The sequence below is a fragment of the Lytechinus variegatus genome, chromosome 2, assembly GCF_018143015.1.
Source record: "Lytechinus variegatus isolate NC3 chromosome 2, Lvar_3.0, whole genome shotgun sequence".
Classification (NCBI taxonomy): domain Eukaryota; kingdom Metazoa; phylum Echinodermata; class Echinoidea; order Temnopleuroida; family Toxopneustidae; genus Lytechinus; species Lytechinus variegatus.
In genome coordinates, this window is record NC_054741.1 from 74,502,058 (window position 1) to 74,520,661 (window position 18,604).

Consider the following 18,604-nt stretch of genomic DNA (forward strand, 5'->3'; position numbering starts at 1 on the left):
TGTAAACGCGATCAGTGTGATCCGCGAGCCGTGTCGAACACGGCTTTTTTGATCCGCCAAAATCGTAGGTTTCAACCCGCGAGCTGAGTCAGACTCGGCAATTTTTTCGTGTGTAAACAGAAAGCCGTGTCGAACTCTCTTGACCAGGTCACTGCGCGCGCTTTCACTTTTGGCATTGTTGTTCGCACGGACAAGATTCGATTCCGGCGGTGGATTTCCAGCGTTTAATTTGCGACGTCATAATTCTTCTTCCGTTCGAGATCCGCGAGCCGTGTTGAACTCGCCTTTTTATATGTACGTATAAACGCGATCTCTGATCCCTTCTTCGCAGTGTTCAACCTGGCTCGCGGATTCAACACCCGAGCCGAGTCAATGTGTAAACACGGTAGCTGATAAAGACTACGGTAATTGACATTGCAAGCTTCAAAACTCCTTTTTATTACTGCATCTAACATGTAACTATTGTTTGATCAGATTTTTGATAATGTTTTTGATATTTTTGTTTTAAAAATAGTTGCTTGCCCGCACATCATTTTTCCTTGGCCTGGGCAATCAGGCGAGTGGTTGGGTTGAGCCCTGCACATTAAACAAAATTCAAGTAAACAATGAACATGAATTCTATACTTAGGATAAGATTCCCAAATGAAAATTTTTCACTATTTGTTTTTTGACATGTAGTGACAGACAGTTGCGTGTGAAAAAAAAAAAATTGTAATAAATGGTCGCAAGCAGTGACACAACCCACTGTGAAATCCCTTTAAAAACATATCAAGTCCTTTTACGGCTTTTGGAACCCTTGCGCGCGCCAATGCTCAGCGGCGCTCGCACAGTCGCACAAGCGCAGCCCGGCCCGGCTAGGGCTATACGCTAGGGCACGGCGGCCGTGGCCCCTGCCTGCTGCACTGCATATTAGGTACAGTACGCGCCCGGCCCGAATATGACAAGTTTTGCCATTGGCTTGTGGTCTGACACATGTTTATTTAAAGCTAAAATTCGAACGCAAAGTTTGACAAATGAACATCATTCTTACATCATCGTAAAGCTTAGAAAAAAATGCACAATGACTCATGGGAACTAAGCTGTACGATACCATCAAGTGAAATTGGAACGAGGGGAATTCGTTTGTGGTAACATAAAGTAGGATTTTACGTTGAGTTTCACCCTATTTTTGATATGAAAGGGATGTTTTTGACCCCAAAACGCGAATGCAATTAACATCTTTGCAAGAATTTCAATTATTTAATGGAAATAATGTGATATCATCAGCATTATATCATTGGAACTAGGGATAAAAGTGGGAACTTTTTTCAGGAATGACAAAATTGTTAACAAAACATGAAATTTCCAATGGTATTTCCATAGAGTGGTAGACAAGCGCGGAAAGCACGCGCAGTTAGTGTCCCGTAGGATTCGATATGTTATGACCGCGTCATATCCCAACATCTTAATTTATGAGTAGGCAGTTAAAACTGGGCAATATCATTCAATATTTATACAGATCAGGTTTTATGGGTCAAATATATATAAAAGGTTGATTTCCTAAAGATATCTTTTTTAGAGTCGGGTACCAGCATATTTCTTATTGTGAAAATATTTATTGAATAAGTTGTTTTCACTGTAGGCTAATTCAATTCAGTTCAATTTCATGGTTTGTTGATATACATGTTTCACAGTTTAAAAAATAGAATTGTAGTGTACATATGTTTACCAATGGTAAATATTGGTATGAAATAGATTTACAATTAAAAACATTCACATATATATAAACTACACAGAGAATTATTGTTAAATACAAATTGTAATGCTTCTTTCTAAAATTCCAAATATGCTGTTTCAGAAAAAAAAAATGCTGTAAGAGTACATGTAAGATGATAATTTTAAGTAGAATTATATCTGAATCATGACAGAAATTGTCCATTTCATAGATTGTTTTGGGGTATTGTTTTAGATTTAGCTCCTTTACACATGCTGCATTAATCATAATTTAGATACTACAAAAAAATGTTATCTTATGTATGAGGAAGATTATAACAACTTTAGGACTGTATGGTCCCTGATTTCCAAATGAATTTCCTGATTTCAAAGAGAGGAGTCAAATGTTGAGGAAAGTTTGTTAAACTTTCCTATAACCTTGGTTGGATAATTGTTGCCATTTCCTGGTAATATTCTCATTATTAAGTTTTTAGTTCCATTTTTATTCTTGAAATATGTGCCCAAACACTAATGCAGTCTATTGTGTTTCAGGACAAAGTTTCTGAGCTTAGATTCAGAATTGTTTTCACTTTGTTCATGGAAATATGTTGAAGTAAATCAGATATAATGATTCACTCACCCATATTTTGACTTGAGATATGAAATGTTCAGGAGTGTTACATGTATATTATCCTCTGCTTATATTTTGACATGCAAGATTTATGAAAATAAATCTTGTGAATTTATTACAGTAGACTTTGATCCATAGGTCCGTGCTATGATGGACTCAAGTGTCAGAATGCATGGTAATGGTATTGCAGTGTTGGCTCTACCTGAGTATTCATCAATCCATGATGTTCCCAGTATGACTTGGATCCCCCTCAAGCTTGATGCACCTGTCAAATATAACTCCATCCCTTTGATGCCCATTGTGGCCCATGCCCCTCCAACTTTCTAACCAGCCAGGGCATCTTCAGTGGCGAAACACCTACTAAATCCAGCCTACATAGCATGCAAGAATGGGTTAGACAGTGCTGAAAGTCATGGCCCATGGAAACCATGTGGCAAGAACTAAAACTCTGATGTATACATTTCCAAGCATAGCAATCAAATTCTTATTCCTGTCCCAAAATTGAATCCACTGTTGCAGCCCCTGTTGCATATCCCTGCTTGGACCCTGCCAGGCTATGAGGTTTTGAGCTCAGGCCACTACCAAAACCAATCAACATTCTCACTGGCAGGGAGGACCTCCAAATGATATGGCAAGTACCTGTTGGTGCCTGTGTAGTACAGGGGGGGATTTCAATTGACAGTTTATACATTCTAGTTTATCTTCTTGGTTTATACAGTACATGTATATTACAATTCTGATTCTGAATTAAAGTTGTCTCTTTTCCCATATTTGTATGAAGCAGAGAAAGCCATGAGCCACACAGCTTCAGCAATCTTAAATTACTTCAATTGTGAAGTGATTAGAATCAATACAGGCTTCTCTAGTTTTTCCTTAAAATATCAAACTCAACATCAAAAATAAAATATTGCATGGGCTGACAAGTAGTAGCTAGTTTCTCATGAATATCTATCTCAAATCTTTATCATTTCTTATGTTAAACATTGGTTTGTTTTTGCATTAAAATTTGTATGACTCCCCCACCCCCTCTCTCCCTCTTTTACACAGACACACCCTCACTTATTTAAAATAATATTTATTCAACTTCATTTCCTTTTTTAAAGATACCATTGTGCCTTTTCACCTTTTCATCACCTCCCTTCTCCATCCCCCTTCATACCATTCCTTCATTTTCTCATTTCCCTTTTCCCCTTTTCCACCCCCATCCTTCCCGGTCTTCCTCTCTAAACCCTGTGCCTTCCTCACCTTTCAACAATGTGCGACAATCACATCAATCCCCCATTTCTATACAAGAAGACAGACTTCACTTCATCTGAAAATTCATAATCCGACAAAAATATGGGTGATGATGAATTGCCCGAGTTCCCTCTCACATTAATGTCATTTGATCTTTGTAGATAGTGAGGAGAGGATCTAAGGGGCTCTAAACCTTTGATTGATACACCCCTAGAGGGCCCTTCACATTTGACACACTTCCTGGAGGTATTTCACACTTGATGCTGTCTTCCAAGTAAAGGGGATGTTTCTTCCGAGCTTTAAAAAAAAAAACACCCCCTTCAAACACCAAAGAAAAACCAAGAAAGCATTGTAAACAAGCTTTTCCCTGGTACTTATCTGGAGACAGTTATGGATGATATGAGCTATTAAAGTGTTGAAAATATCAGACTTCACCCCTGTGTCATGAATTATTGATGATGTTTTTATAAAAGATTCTGTACTATGACACTTATTTTTTCACACATGTTTCATTTTAGATACCATTCTTTTAGAGAGATATTAGCACAAAGATATCTTGACAGATAGTGGTTCAATAATGTTTTTAAAGGTAAATTTCAATCCATTAGAATAATGGTAGAATACATATATTCAATGATTTTTTTTAATTTGTATTTTGTATTTTTTTCGCCTGTTCAGATAGCTTTCCTCACTGTTGTAACCCGCACCCGTTGCGGTACGGGTTAACCTGCCGGTATGCCTCCGATCGCGGGTTGCGGGCCGGGCCGAGTTCATTCTCAAACCCGCAGACCGTCATGCGAAAAAAGGGAGAATAAACGACGCATAATAAAAACATTCACAGTGAAAATTGAGTTAAGATCATGTGCTTCTTACGTGGCAGATTCTTTTAGAGACGTAGATATTTCCTTTTAAAAATGCCGGCGTATTTTTGTCTTGTGAATAGTGAACAGGACCGAGTCTGAGACAGTTCAACATGATAAATACATCGAGTTGCTCTCTTTCAAAGGCCAGCGCCAGTGCGTGCATGCAGCGCAGTCAAAAGCAACCGCATGGGCCAATGAAACTCGATGTTGAGTTTCCCGTCCCATTTTTTCCAGCTCATAATGAGGAACCGATGTCATTATTCATTATTTTTCAGAAGATGAAAGTTTGACCTTTTGTAACCTATTAACGCACTTTATTCCGTGGAACTTGAAGCCAGGGAAAAATTAATCATTTTTTTTTGGGGGGGGCTCCATTTTCATTTTTTTGCAATATTTCAGGGGCTCTTTTCAAATGCTACGTTTTTGTATTTTGAGGAATACCTGTTCACTTCTTAAATTAATTATTACTTGTTTAATATTGTATGATTTTTAAAGTTTTTTTCATGCCTAGAATCTTGGATGTGGGTGTGTTTGTGTGGGTGAGACTGTGAGTTGAACTTGATATAAATGAATTTAATATTGAATTTTTACTCCATCTAATTCCAGTACTTGGCCATTAAAAGGCCCACATACCCTTACTTTTCCTGAAGTTCTTTGAAAACGCAGATCTCCACGAAAATTGTATTTCTCTATGGGGGAGTCTAAATTTGGTGAGAATGAACTCATTAATAACTTAAATATACATGACAATGAAGAAATCATCAAACTTCATTGGCAGTTTTGAAAAATATACCCGAAATATAAACTCTGTCTGAAGCAGAAAATCACCATCATTGAGGCCTTTACAGAGCGAATTGTCCCCCAGAACTCTGGCAGAGAGACAGAGCTCAGACTAGCTAGCACAAGCACCAATGCGTACGTGGGTGAGTCTCCGTCGGCCTTGTAACAGATTGAGCTTTGATGATTTTTTTTGTCTGATATTTAACTCATCCCCTGGAAAAATAAAACAAATGATTTTTAAGTAATAATTAGCAAATAAGATAAGTTATTTTGGATGAGTACTAGGCCGTATGATAACTCACCAACGCGAGGTTACTAGACTTTGGGATTTATTGAGGTAGCTCAACCATACCTCGAGCGATGTTCGTGCAGGCTCCACCACTTCTACGGTTGTTGAGTGGAGCCTGCACGAACATCCCTCGAGGTATGGTTGAGCATGCAGCGTCATTCCATTCACAAAAAAAGAAAGAAAGAAAAGATTTGCAGGTATTTACAAGATATACAAGTAATTGTCTTACTGAAAAGCTTATATTAATGATTTAAATCAGTTTTGAATCTAGATATGAAAAAAGATATCCAAATAGTTTATTTTCAGAATTTGATTTTCAAACGCGGGCCAAATTTCATAACGCGGGCAACGGGAAACTGAACATCGAGTTTTAGCGGCCATATTATCGAATGAAATACAAAAACAGAAGGAAATAATGTAGAGATAAACGAGAAGAAAAATTTACTGTATCATTATCCAGGTATTTATTGCAATTTTGATTACTTTATAGACGAGGTCCCATAGAATTGAATATTGTAATTATGATTGTTGTGAGTCGCAGTGTCGACCGACCTGGACTGAAAAACAACATTGCCGTCTGCCGATCCTTGCTGGGCAGCCTGGGCTAGCTACATTAGCGCGCTGAGCTGCGGCTCGCTAGCTGGATCCGAGGCGTTAATTGCGTAATGCTTTCAATTTCGAGATCAGAGCGGACCCATTTCGTGGTACAAAGTCACCCAAAAAACATTTTCTCTCCGAAATAAAAGGCAAATTTGCAAATTGTAAGTAAATTCACTCTAGGCTAGGTAGTAATAGACATATATTTTCCTGATTTGAGCCTGTATAGTGTGGGGATTGCAGAAATGTTTTTCATTTTTCAAAGATAAATTGACTTGCGGGTTAAAACCCGACGGGTCAGCGGGTCCCGCTTGCAAATTATTGGATTATACGGGACGGTACGGTTCGGGTTTTCACTTGCGGGTTACAACATTAGCTTTCCTCTTTATTTTCAAGAAATTAAATATTTCTTAAACCCGACTTTCTGGGGGATTTATGAAGGATTTTTTCGTAATGGGGGAGAAAATAATTTAGAAAAATATTAAGTAAGTGAGCGAGGGTACTATTAATTAAGGCTTATCACAAGTGATTGTCTTTATTGTTGCAATTCTTAATTGAAATTCAAGGATTCTTGAGAATTTAAAGAATTGAAAATATACAATATATAGGTATTGAATTATTCATTCATTATTCATTTGAGTTTCCTTTTTTTCAGGGGGATCGCCATTAAGGGAACAACTGATGCCCCTGTTCTATACAGTTAGCATTTTTGTTTTGACTTGTTTTCATCTTTTTGATTTCATAATTTTTAATTTCATAATTTTTATTTGCTAATTACAGATTTTATTAAAGAATTAAGACTTAAAAGTACCTGCTCACTCTAGTATGAACCTTTTTACTCTATATTTAATTTGAAAAAAAAAAACACTCCTTGGTCCTTATGATTTGTTTTTTAATATTTTATCAGTTTAGATTTAAGAGTGGTCTAATGAAGCGCAAATATATATTTCTTTGCTATAATTAGTTTCATTTTATCTGTAGATCATTGAAATTGACCCAGCTCTCGTATTGTTTGCTTCTCATTCTCAAATAAAAAATGGTCTCTATACACAATAGGTGGTTTCAGACCGCCTCGAAGTTCGTCAGTTCCAGGTATTCTCTGATCGGGAAATTTACCCTGATCAGAAAATACCAGGTATTTTGGTAATGTGAAAGCAAACTACGCATAATATCCCCAAAAGAAAATACCCGCTAAATAGTAGGTACTTGGCGAAATTACGAGAACTTTCGTGGGGATTTTTCCAAGGTCGCAGGTATTTTGGCGATGTGAAAGCAAATTGCGGGAACTTTTAGCCCAGCGTGTCGTTGGGCGCGGCGGCGTGGGTGGCTGCTGGGCTAGTGATTTTGAATCTCGCGCCTTGCCTGCTTATCAGACCATACTGCGCATGCTCGTAACTTCGGGAACTTATCCCGAAAGGGTATGTTTCAGGGCGGTGTGAATGCAGGAATTTTTAATGGGTATTTTTTAGCCCAAAAAAGTTCTCGTAATTTAACGGGGATTCTTGTGATCGAGGCGGTTTGAAACCACCTAAAATGCCATAGAGATTCAAAATGATTATGTGTTGTGTGGGTGTCTGGCACTGTATGCCATGTAAATACAGATCTGCCTGGGTATGGACAGGATCACAGCCGTTTATTAAAAAAGTTTTTGTTCATGGTCGTGGTTTTAAATTCATTGATTGTGCATCCAAGTCGCGAGCTCACAAGTTTGTCAATTTATTTATTCCATAAGGGAAACCAAGATCTCACAGTATATCAAGATCTTATAGTGTATGAAGATGAAAAATGAAAATAATCTAATATCCTTTTAATTCATTTTGTTCAATTCAAAATATCATTGCACCTGGGATCTTTATCATGCTAAATGTAGATTATTGCAGTTGGTAAAGAGATTTAAGATATTTATAATACAATGTATTGATTTTGTATTTACTGGTACTTATATTGAAACACCAAAGTTTATGCACCTCAAAGATGTCAATTGTATTGGACTATGGTGATGCATTATTTTAGTGGTGAAAAAATAATTTGTAACCATTTCCTTAAATTCCAATGTTCATGTATTGATGTCCATACATGTGTATTTTCTCAAGCATAGGCGTATACAAGTATGACTATTTCCTTAGTCATTCTAAACAAGTATTGTGGCTTTTTATTATTTTATTGATTATATCATCTGTATGAGTGTACGTTGCATTAGTTTTGTAGTGGTTTGAAGTATCAAAAATGAGCTAGACGACCTTGCTCTAACACTTCAATCCAAACAAGTAATGTTGACCTATTTGTAGTAGAGGTCAAAACCAATGTCATTAGTTTGGGGAATGTTATTTTTTAAATATATGTTTCCGCGAATGGTTATCATCAATCAACATAAATATACTGATTCATTTCCTTTTATTGTGGATCAGGGTAAACCTTGAACCTTGATACTATTTAAATAGTAGAATGAATACATGGTTACCTTTATAAATAATAAATTCTCTAATTACACACCTTGCCTTCATCTCACCCTCCCCCCCCTCCTGCCTCTCTCTCTCTCTCTCTCTCCTCCAGTCTCGTTTCACCTCTCTTCTCTTCGTCCTTCACCTCTTTCTCTTAGTAATCTTCCGTTTCCCCTTTCTTTCAATTCCAATTAACTTTACAGTCTTTTCTGCCATTTCTTCAAACTTCTATAACCTTGAAGTTTAATGTGCAGTTAGATTTTTTTATTGTAATTTTTTTTTCCAATAATGCTGGTCTGATTTTGGGACCTCTATAGGGCTGTCTACACCATCCCGAGTTTTCAAATTAGCGCGCTATTTCTGATCCGGCAAATTATCCCGATCTGAAAAATCTCGAGATTGTTTGTAATGCAGACGCAATTATCGCGCTAGTTCGTAGGATTAATCTCGAGATTGCAATCCCAAGTCAACTCGGGTTTATTTGCAAAATAGCGCGCTATTTACGAATTATCGAGCTAATTCGTAGGTGCAGACGCACTCGGGTTAATTTATTCATGACCTTCAGTCCATAATGCAATTCGCGTTCCATTTCCGCCTTGGTAAAAACATAAACAGCGATTATACCGAACGCATGCGAAAGTCAACTTTATCATAGCGTTCATCAATTCCCCAATCAGCAACGATGGTGTCAAGCCCCCGCCCCGTGAATGGATTTTGGGAGAGACCAGACCGATGGGGGAGGCGCTCATTATCGGCGCTCATTATCGACGATGGTCATAGTCAATAACAATACTGACAGCATTGTCGTCTTATTCCTTCGCAAAATGTGAGCAAATAGCATTTCTTTCCTCCCCCCTCTCTCTCTCCCCCTCTGTCGTTGCCTCGGAGTCCGCCATCATATTAAACGAAGAATACTTCACTCGCTTATAATTATAGCGCGGCTGAGCTGAGAGGATTGTTGCATAACAACGGTCGAATTCGGCGAAAGATTACATGTACTTGATTGCATATCGCGGGAAGTTATTCAAAAGCGCGGGCTGTTGAAACTCCAAGATCGAAAGTGCGCATGCTCGGAATATCGGGCTTGTTGCCTCGCTCAAGCAAGAATCGCTCTTCGTGCGATGGTGGAGACGGGGTTTCTTGAATCTCGAGATTAATCGCGAAGAGGGCTGATCGGGCTAAAATCTCGAGATTGAGCAAACTCGGGATGGTGCAGCACCGCCTTATGTGTTTTGCATCTGGTGATAAGAATGGCAATAATGTGAATTCAACAACAGCATGACAAATAGACATTAATGATAATGACATTATTATTATCATTATTGTCACTAGCATCACTTTAAGATCAGTGGTCATTGATGTTTTTATATCTCACACATGCAGTCTGTGTACTCATGGACTCTGCTTTGCCTTTATATAAATTAAATTCTGTACATTGGCATTTGTCCACTAAAGTCCATTCCTTTTACACTTGACAACTTGGTGTGAAACATGGAAGTAATTGATTTAATGGCCTTAAAAGACAAACAGATGTTCCTTACAATTGTTTGATGGTCAATGTCTGGAGTGCATTGTATACAAATACCACTCTGGTGACTCATAGACTTGTCCACAAAGGAACCCCCATACATGTATTTGAATAACATCTCGTTCTTTATACCTAGACACCGTTCTCGCTACCTTCCTAAAACTAGTTTACTGGAAACTCGTTTAACGCGTAGTTAGAACTGTTAAAGCGATCTCCCCAACCGGTTCAGAAAACCACCTCGCGATGTAGTTTTCAAGATCGCTTTGCATCGTTAAACTGGTTTTAGCGTAAGTGAGGACACAACCATTATTCGGGAAGTGATCTTCGCACATTTTGAGTGCTCTACTTCACACGACAGGTGTAGGATGCCTACTCTGCAATTTTGAATTTTGCACGAAACATGTCACCCCACTGAGAGCGTTTCCATAGCAACAAGATCGCTTTATGTGAAGTAATTTTGAAAACCACTTTAGTGTGATCAAGTGGGAACGCTAGCAAAGCGATCTTCCTGACTGGTTTTCTGAATAGGTTTCCAGTAAACTAGTTTTAGAAAGCTTAATGAGAACGGCCTCTTAGTTACTTTACTGGCAAATAATTATGTATTGATTGAGGAAGTAATGAGGTGCAAAGTCATTGCATAGAGTATCAGTTTATATTTTTCCAATCTCTTGCTCTCTTAATCTCTTTTGAAATTAGGAAAAATTGTCAATTTTAAACTGGTCAACATGTGTAAAGAGCATTATCTTCAGAGCAAGGAGCTTCAAACAGAACTCCTCCAGAGTCAACCAATTTCTATCCTTCAGTTTAGTTTTAACAAATGAAAAAAATTGTGCATGAACATTACAGTGTGATGTATACGTATGTATTTGAAAAAAAAAATCCCACAGAAATAATGCCTGAATATGTTATTTTAATTCTTGTATGGAATGTGATAGGAAAGCATCATACTAATTAGGTAAGAACAATAATAAATCAGCTTGAGTTTAAATCACGCATTGAACCTAATGGCCCGAATTCACAAAGGTGGTTTCTGCAGAAACCATGGTTTCAACCGTGGGTTTTGCTGATTTTGGTATTCACAAAGGTGGTTTCAAATGAAACCATGGTTTCAACCGTGGGTTTTCGGCATGATTTTGAGTCAACTGTTTTAGGTGGTTTCAAACCGTGGGTTTTAGGAAAACCATGGTTTTTAGGCACATTGACCAATCACAGATCAGTATTTCGGTACATAGCTGAGCAAGTGCACAGACGACGATAAATCAGCTTTGCACAAAATGAAGAGGAGCGAAGCGCTTAGTATCGGTATTTGCCGAGCTTTGAGAACATCGTAAGTAATTTACCATTTTATAGTGACAATGAATATTTTTTTCTACGTCTGCATGTATTTGTTTGTGAAGAAATATTATAATTAATGCTGTAAATGCATGCAAAATTAAGAGCGGAACGGTGTTCTTGGGATGGAAAAAGCATTATCGCACGCAAGTTATTTTCCAGTCCCACGCGTGAAGTTTTGTGTCCTGTCAAACTATAACGAAGAGCTGTCCCACCGACGCGACTCGCTCAGGAGAAGGCATAACCCAGGGGGCTCCCAGCCGCGTAGCGGTCGAGATTATGGTCAAAATATCTAGCAAGCTAAATTATGAAAACAAATTATGCACTTACGATTATATGGATGATGGTCTAAGACTCTAACGAGTGGCAGTTTTTCTGACATCTGGGCACAGACTGGAACCTCAAAAAATGTAAAGATTTCTCCTAGTTCTACCCCCTTCTCGATCGACCATTTTTGTTATGAATTGTAACAAAATGGCCGATCGAAACGGGGCAGAAGGAGAGAACTTTTCGTTTTTTGAGGTTCCAGTCTGTGCCCAGATGTCAGGAAAACTGCCACTCGTTAGACCATCATCCATATAATCGTGGTAAGTGCATAATTTCTGTTTTCATAATTTATCTTGCTAATATGAATGGATATGCCCTATAACAGTTATGATGTGGAGGATATGAAATGAAAATGTGTTTTACAGGATAAATTTTGCGATTTTACATTGAAATTTAACTTGATCGGGTCACCCGATCAAATTAAAATATCTGTGTGTTTTTGTCTTTCAGTTAAATCATATTCCAAATCTTGGAATGGGCTGAAACTTTCAAGATATGTTCTTTGTCTGTAACGTTTGGATATCTAATCACTAAATTGATAAGTGCTTGAATGCCCATTTTTTAAATTTAAAACAAGCATCGCCGAGAGAGGGCGCTATATATCCAAGATTTGAATATTTGAAATTTTCTCAGAGAAGTGTAGTTGGAAAAATATCTAACGGTCTCTACGCTTCAGTAAGAGTGTCATATTAGATGATATTCGATTATCAATTACATTATTGATCCTTTACCAAAGCTATACACAGGCTTTAAAGCTTAATTTAATCATCTATCTGTACTTTGTTTATTTCTGCAGTAAATTTTTGAATGGATGAAAACATCTTACAAGTTAACATGCACAGGCTGTCCTGAGAGACTATTAAAGGAGGATTGTAAGAGAGGTATGTTCATTTTTGTTGTCGTTTCTATGTGGACTTTTGTCTATTTTCTAAATTTTTTCTTTGTCACCGTCTAAAACTTTTTTATCATAAAATTTGTTGTCATGATAAAGAACCACTTATTTTGATCAATTTCAATCTTGGTTGATGTACACATCTGACAGTGACTGAATTGATCTAAATTCTGTGTCACATGGTCATAGAGTATAATGCCTAAATGTCAAATATTTGTAGATCCAGTTGATCAATTTAAATTTAACTTTATGAGAATGGCAATCTGATTAGGTTGTGGGCAAAAAAAAGTCATTTGACCAAATATATGCATATTTAAAAGGTAGGCCTATTAATTTTGACAGTACGCAGTAAAGGTAGTTAAGAATACATTTTTTTTTCAATGTTTAAATATTTTCTTCTGCTTCTCACTCTAACTCAATAGGAATATGCCAACAAGAACTGCAATGAGGAGTCGTTGACAGGAGGAAACTTTTTAAAAGAGACCACACACTACCTCATCAACATGCTTGAAGATGATCTGAGCCTGAAGAGGGACAAAGGGCCTAGTGATAGACTACCTTTCTGCAAGTATTGACAATTCTGCTTTTGTATGGTGTAAGTATTTTTTTAATAAGAAAGTTATATGATAATAACATCTCAAGACAGGCCTAGTGTATGCAAGTATTAGTGATATTCTTGTAAGAAGGAAGACTCAATGTAAAAAGTGATAATGAATTTTGGCAACTGCCTGTTTTTAATTTACAATGAACTGTTCATATGATAATACAATCAGAAATGTAAATTAGAACTATATGTTTTGTCATCCATTGTGGACAGATTCTTCCAAAATCCCTAATTTACATTAAAGAAAAAAATATGAGAGGTTGCATCATGATCTTGGTTATTTGAAAAAAGTATTGCATCGGCTATGCTCAATGTATGTTTGTCACACAAATGTTTATGGGATACGGATAGGTTTAGCCTTTAGACCAGTAAAGTAATTTTTAAAGGATTCCATTTTTTTTTCAAATCTTACAATGTAAAGACAATAGAATAGTTACATTTTGTTTTCTCTTTGTCATCTTAAAAAAATAAAAATAAAAACGCAGAGTAAGATGCAACTTCTGGCAATATATCTTCATTTACAGGATAATTTCAGGGAATACGTGGTGATGAGGCATCAGTGTTGCAATTATCTGTTTGTGAGAGATCAAAGATGTTTCGCAAGCCATAGCAAGAAAAAAGAGGTTTTGTGAGAACTTCAACAACCAGAGATGAGATTGAGACTACCCAACAACAACTGTGTGAGTGATCGATGGGACCCAAGTCTATACAAGAATTCCTGGAGGGAAACAAGCCTTGTACTTTCCTGAAGGGCAAGTCCACCCCAACAAAAAGTTTCTTTGATATAATACAGAAAAGTCCAATGAGCATAACACTAAACATTTCATCAAAATTTGATGTAAAATGAGAAAGTGTTGACATTTTGAAGTTTCGCTTATTTTCACAAAACAGACATCCTGGTCAGTATGCAAATGAGTGACAAAGTGACGTTCTCCACTCAGTGTTTCTTTTTGTAATATACTAGTATCATGATTTTTTTCCCCTCATAATGTGTATAAAGTACAGGTGAGATATGGTTTGATTTCTCCCTGAAACTTTTGTAAAAAGCCATTGTGGCAACCTATACTCAATTCGATGAAGAGTTTTCTCATAATTGTGAATTCTGTAAAAAAATCAAGCATTATAATATATTTCTACAGAAGAAACAGTGAGTGTGTGACATAGACTTGTTTGCATATCACCTGTTTTATCACTTGATTAATTAATTTCTTATTTTACATCCTATTTTGACGTTTTCCGTGTCATGCTCGTTTTATTTATCTCTATTCCATTCACATTAACTTTTTTTTTGTACAGTGGACTTGCTCTAAAACAGGTATTTTTTGTAATGTACAAGTAAGAATTTCATTATTTATTTGTGTCTTCTTTTTTAACAATTTTTTACAGGGGGGGGGGTTGAATCAACCTCCCTTGAGATCTCTGCCAATGATCACATTAACGCCTTGAAAATTGGTATGATAATAGTGGGGGATGTCATGTGCAATACTGTTTGGTTAATTTTTCCGAAATCGTCAGATCTTTTACATTAATTAATTATGCAAATTTCTGCATAAATCATACTTTTATACCATTGTTAACAATCAAAATGAAAAAAAAATCCTAGATTGAAAATGAATTTCTTATGTATTTTATTGTTTTATGAATTTCTTATGTATATCTTTGTTTTTCAAACTTGTTTTTTGCCAAAATTATAGCAGGACATTTTTTTGAAGCATAATTATGCTGAAATCAAGTACCTGTGAAAGTAAAAATAATCATGTCCATATGAAGAAGATGAGAAAATTCAACATTGACTTTGTACACAAAATCACGTTTTGGAGCAATTTTGGGTCTGACATGCACTTATGTAAAGTTGAGTAATTTTCCAACAGCATGCCCATGCATCGTAAATTTGATCTCAAAAGATGTGCATGACTTTAAAGTAAAAAGTCGGCAAGTAGAATGGTCGTAAAATTTCGCACAGCGGAATAGTTGTGGAATATGTTGAGGGAGGGGGTTAATTCACCCTACCCCCACCATAGTTCTATGCCCCCCCCCCCCCGGGTTTTACATGTAGGGTTAAAAGAGCACATTATTACTAAGAATTTCACATGAATACAAGTATTTGAAATGAACTTTTATCAGATTTAGTTTCTTTCAGACTACATGTATCTTCAATTATTTTTTCATTAAAAAAAACGCTATTTAATCAGGACGCATCAAATGCAAATTCCTCATTTACTTTTTCATGTGAAATATTCTCACATAATTTAAATTGTCTATTTCAAATGCTTAAGATTAAAACTTTGATAGCTCACAGAAAGTTTATTGCATGCCCCAAAATATGCGTATGTGTCCATGGGGGTCATCGATTCTAATTGCTCTTTGTTTTTGCATCAGTTGTGTTTACACTTTGTACAGATAACCATTGGGGATTAAATACCATATGCATGTCCAAGAGGATAATAAGGTCAAAAGATCATGTAGCATACACTTTAGTTTGATTGTGATATGAGGCGAGACTGGTGGTTCACCTTGTTTTTTGTTGAAATGTGTTCTTTTCAAGTATTCCCAGGGCAACAGCCTAGCTAGGGCAACCAGGTAGCCTTATAAGTAGTGCTCAACTCTGGCAAACAGGAAAACACTAGCTTGGCCTGGCACATGCACATTTAGGGAGCATGAATGAGATTAAAAGGGCAATTAATGCATTTTCTTGGAAAAAATATAATTTCCATTGACCCCAAAGGATAACCTGATGGCCTAGTTTGGGAAACCAGGTAGCCAAACAAGTAGAGCTCGACTCAGGCAACCAGAAAAATACCAGCTAATAATTAACAATAATAATTATTCATTTGGGCCATTATTGTATTGTAATACAAGAATGATGTGGCAATATATCAAAATTTAGACCTTATTATTTCACAAATGTTTATAATTTTGCAATGTTTTTAAAATGCCAATTGATTATTAGATTTTCAGTGTGTTATATTTTTATGTAATTTCCTGGTGTGATTTTCCAAGGTGCAAGATAGTTTCATGCAAATTAAAGATATACAGAAATGATAAAAGAAGAGTAGTCTTTTGCCTTTTTTCTGATTTGGACGAAATAATCATGAAGATGATCAAGATGACTTTGGTGGTGATGAGGATGATGATGGTGTTGGTGCTGCTGATGGTGACAAGTGTGGTGGTGGTTATACATGTAATGGTGGTGACGATGTTGGTGGTGATGATAATGAGGTTGATGACAATAAAGATGATGGCAATGGTGATGTTAGTGTTGATGATGATGGTAATGTTGATGACAATAGTAATGATCATCCCCCTTTCATCTTCATCACTGTTATTTATATGTATCCCTCTCATCTACATCTCTCCTCTAATCATCTCCCTTATCTCCATCACTCTATCCTTTCATCTCTCATCTCCATCCTCAGTTCCCCTCCATCCCTCATCTCCATCACCCTCATCACCTTCATTCCTCCCATTATCTCCATCACCCTCATCAACTCGATTCCTCTCATTTCCATCCCTCTCAACATCTCCATTTTTCTCATATCTCCATTCATCTCAGGAAAATGCATATACACAAGATAGAATTCAACAGTAAAAATACTTGTTTTGAAATATAATATCCCTCTGTGAAGTGGGTTTTATTATTTGCCATATGAAGTTGAATAATTACATAGTAAACACTGTATACTTAACCAAATTTGCATTTTTGAAAGAGAAACTGAAAGTTTCATGCACATTTTCAGTGGATATAAAAGTTTTCAGTAACATTAAATTTTCAAAAATTCCAGTGGGGGGGGGCAACTGCTGCGTAGAGCCATGCTTTTGAACATTTTGGGGGCCGGGATTATATCGTCCCAAGCTGGCCCCCATGTATATTTTCCCTTAATACATTTTTGGGGCCGGGGCAAAAAACGCCCGACCCCCCCTCAGCGCCTGTGCATGTGTACTATACATGCAATTTTAGCCTGAATGATGAATCGAACATCTACAAGTCAAGAAATTGAAGCTTATGACCACTTAGAACCAAGCTATACACACCATGGAAAATAAATATATTCATTTTAAAAAAGTAGAAGGGCAGATCCTACGATGTAAAGCTTCATCTAATTTTGTCTGAAGGAGAGCAACAATAGACATTCTTCTTTGATTGATGAATTAACAGGCTTAGTCCTACAACATCGTTGGAGTAAACAAACTCAGCCAAGCTCGGCCCTTTGACTGTACATGCACACTTTCATTGGGGATATCTTCGGGTCTGAAGCGCCCCGGCAGCTACGGTGGCCGAGCTAGTATATATTGCGATGAAAAGCACCGAATCTTTATTTTAATCCGTTTTTCATTACTCACGATCAGAGAGAAAGCTGACAAACCTCAACATATCAGGCATCTACACTAAGTTTTACTCTTTCTATGAAGAAATTGAGTGAAGGGAATACAAGAGAGTCTATCTTCTGCGACAAAAGTGAAGAAATTAAATTATGATCACAAAATTACGGTATGTCAGTTGTTGAGCGGGGTCCCGGGGCCGAGTCGATCACCAAATACAGTACAGCAGCCAATACATCTGTACCTGGGAATCGCAAGATACTAGTAGCTAGAAGCGCATAAAATTACACCTTTTTCAATTTTTTATATTTCAACGAAAAAAAGTTGTAGTAATTGAAGAATCAGACCGTATTGCCACTTATGCCAGTGCTAGCTGTAGAATGTAAGTTTTCAATGAAACATAGCGCGTACTGAGCATGCTCAGTACGCGCTAAAAGGGGAAATCCCTGGTTTTTAGGTAAAACCCATGGTTTAAACCATGGTTTCATTTGAGTCCACTGTTGAAACCATGGTTTCATTTGAGACCACTGTTGAAACCGTGGGTTTTAGAAACCATCGTTTGTGAATACCAAATTTTAGAAACCATGGTTTTTCAAAAACCATGGTTTCTAAAACCCACGGTTTCTAAAAACCATGGTTTCAAACGAAACCACCTTTGTGAATTCGGGCCAATGAGTCAGTGGGAAGCAGGGAAAGAGAGGAAACCCCCTTGAATTCGAGTCAAGCTTAGTCAAAAATAGGATATCCTCGCGATAGCCATCCATTGCCCTCCGTATCCCGTTTCAATCCGGCAGTGTCAGAGCTCAATGTTTTGATTAGATAGATATCCTGTTCAAAGTTTTTGGATACTGATATCCTTTTCAGTCCCATCTATTGGCTTCTGTGCTGGCAAGCGCTGGAATTTGGCAAGATTTAGTCAAGTTAACAGCACATAACTACATTATAAACGTCAATAGTATCTGTGTTAAACATGTAAGCTTTTGGATCTGGGTTATTCTTCCCACCTTCTCGATCTCTTCTCCAGTTCTTGAATGCATATACCTTCAATATCTTGCAGTCGCATTCTATGCTA

General features: G+C 37.0%; 1 long non-coding RNA gene across 1 annotated transcript; it reads left to right on the top strand.

Annotated features, from left to right (window-relative positions):
- The first annotated feature begins 11,105 nt into the window (after nt 1-11,105).
- On the top strand, nt 11,106-14,309 carry LOC121409005. The gene is made up of 4 exons (XR_005969104.1): nt 11,106-11,384; nt 12,513-12,597; nt 13,031-13,203; nt 13,737-14,309. It is a non-coding gene; the product is annotated as an uncharacterized LOC121409005 (long non-coding RNA).
- The last annotated feature ends 4,295 nt before the right edge of the window (nt 14,310-18,604 follow it).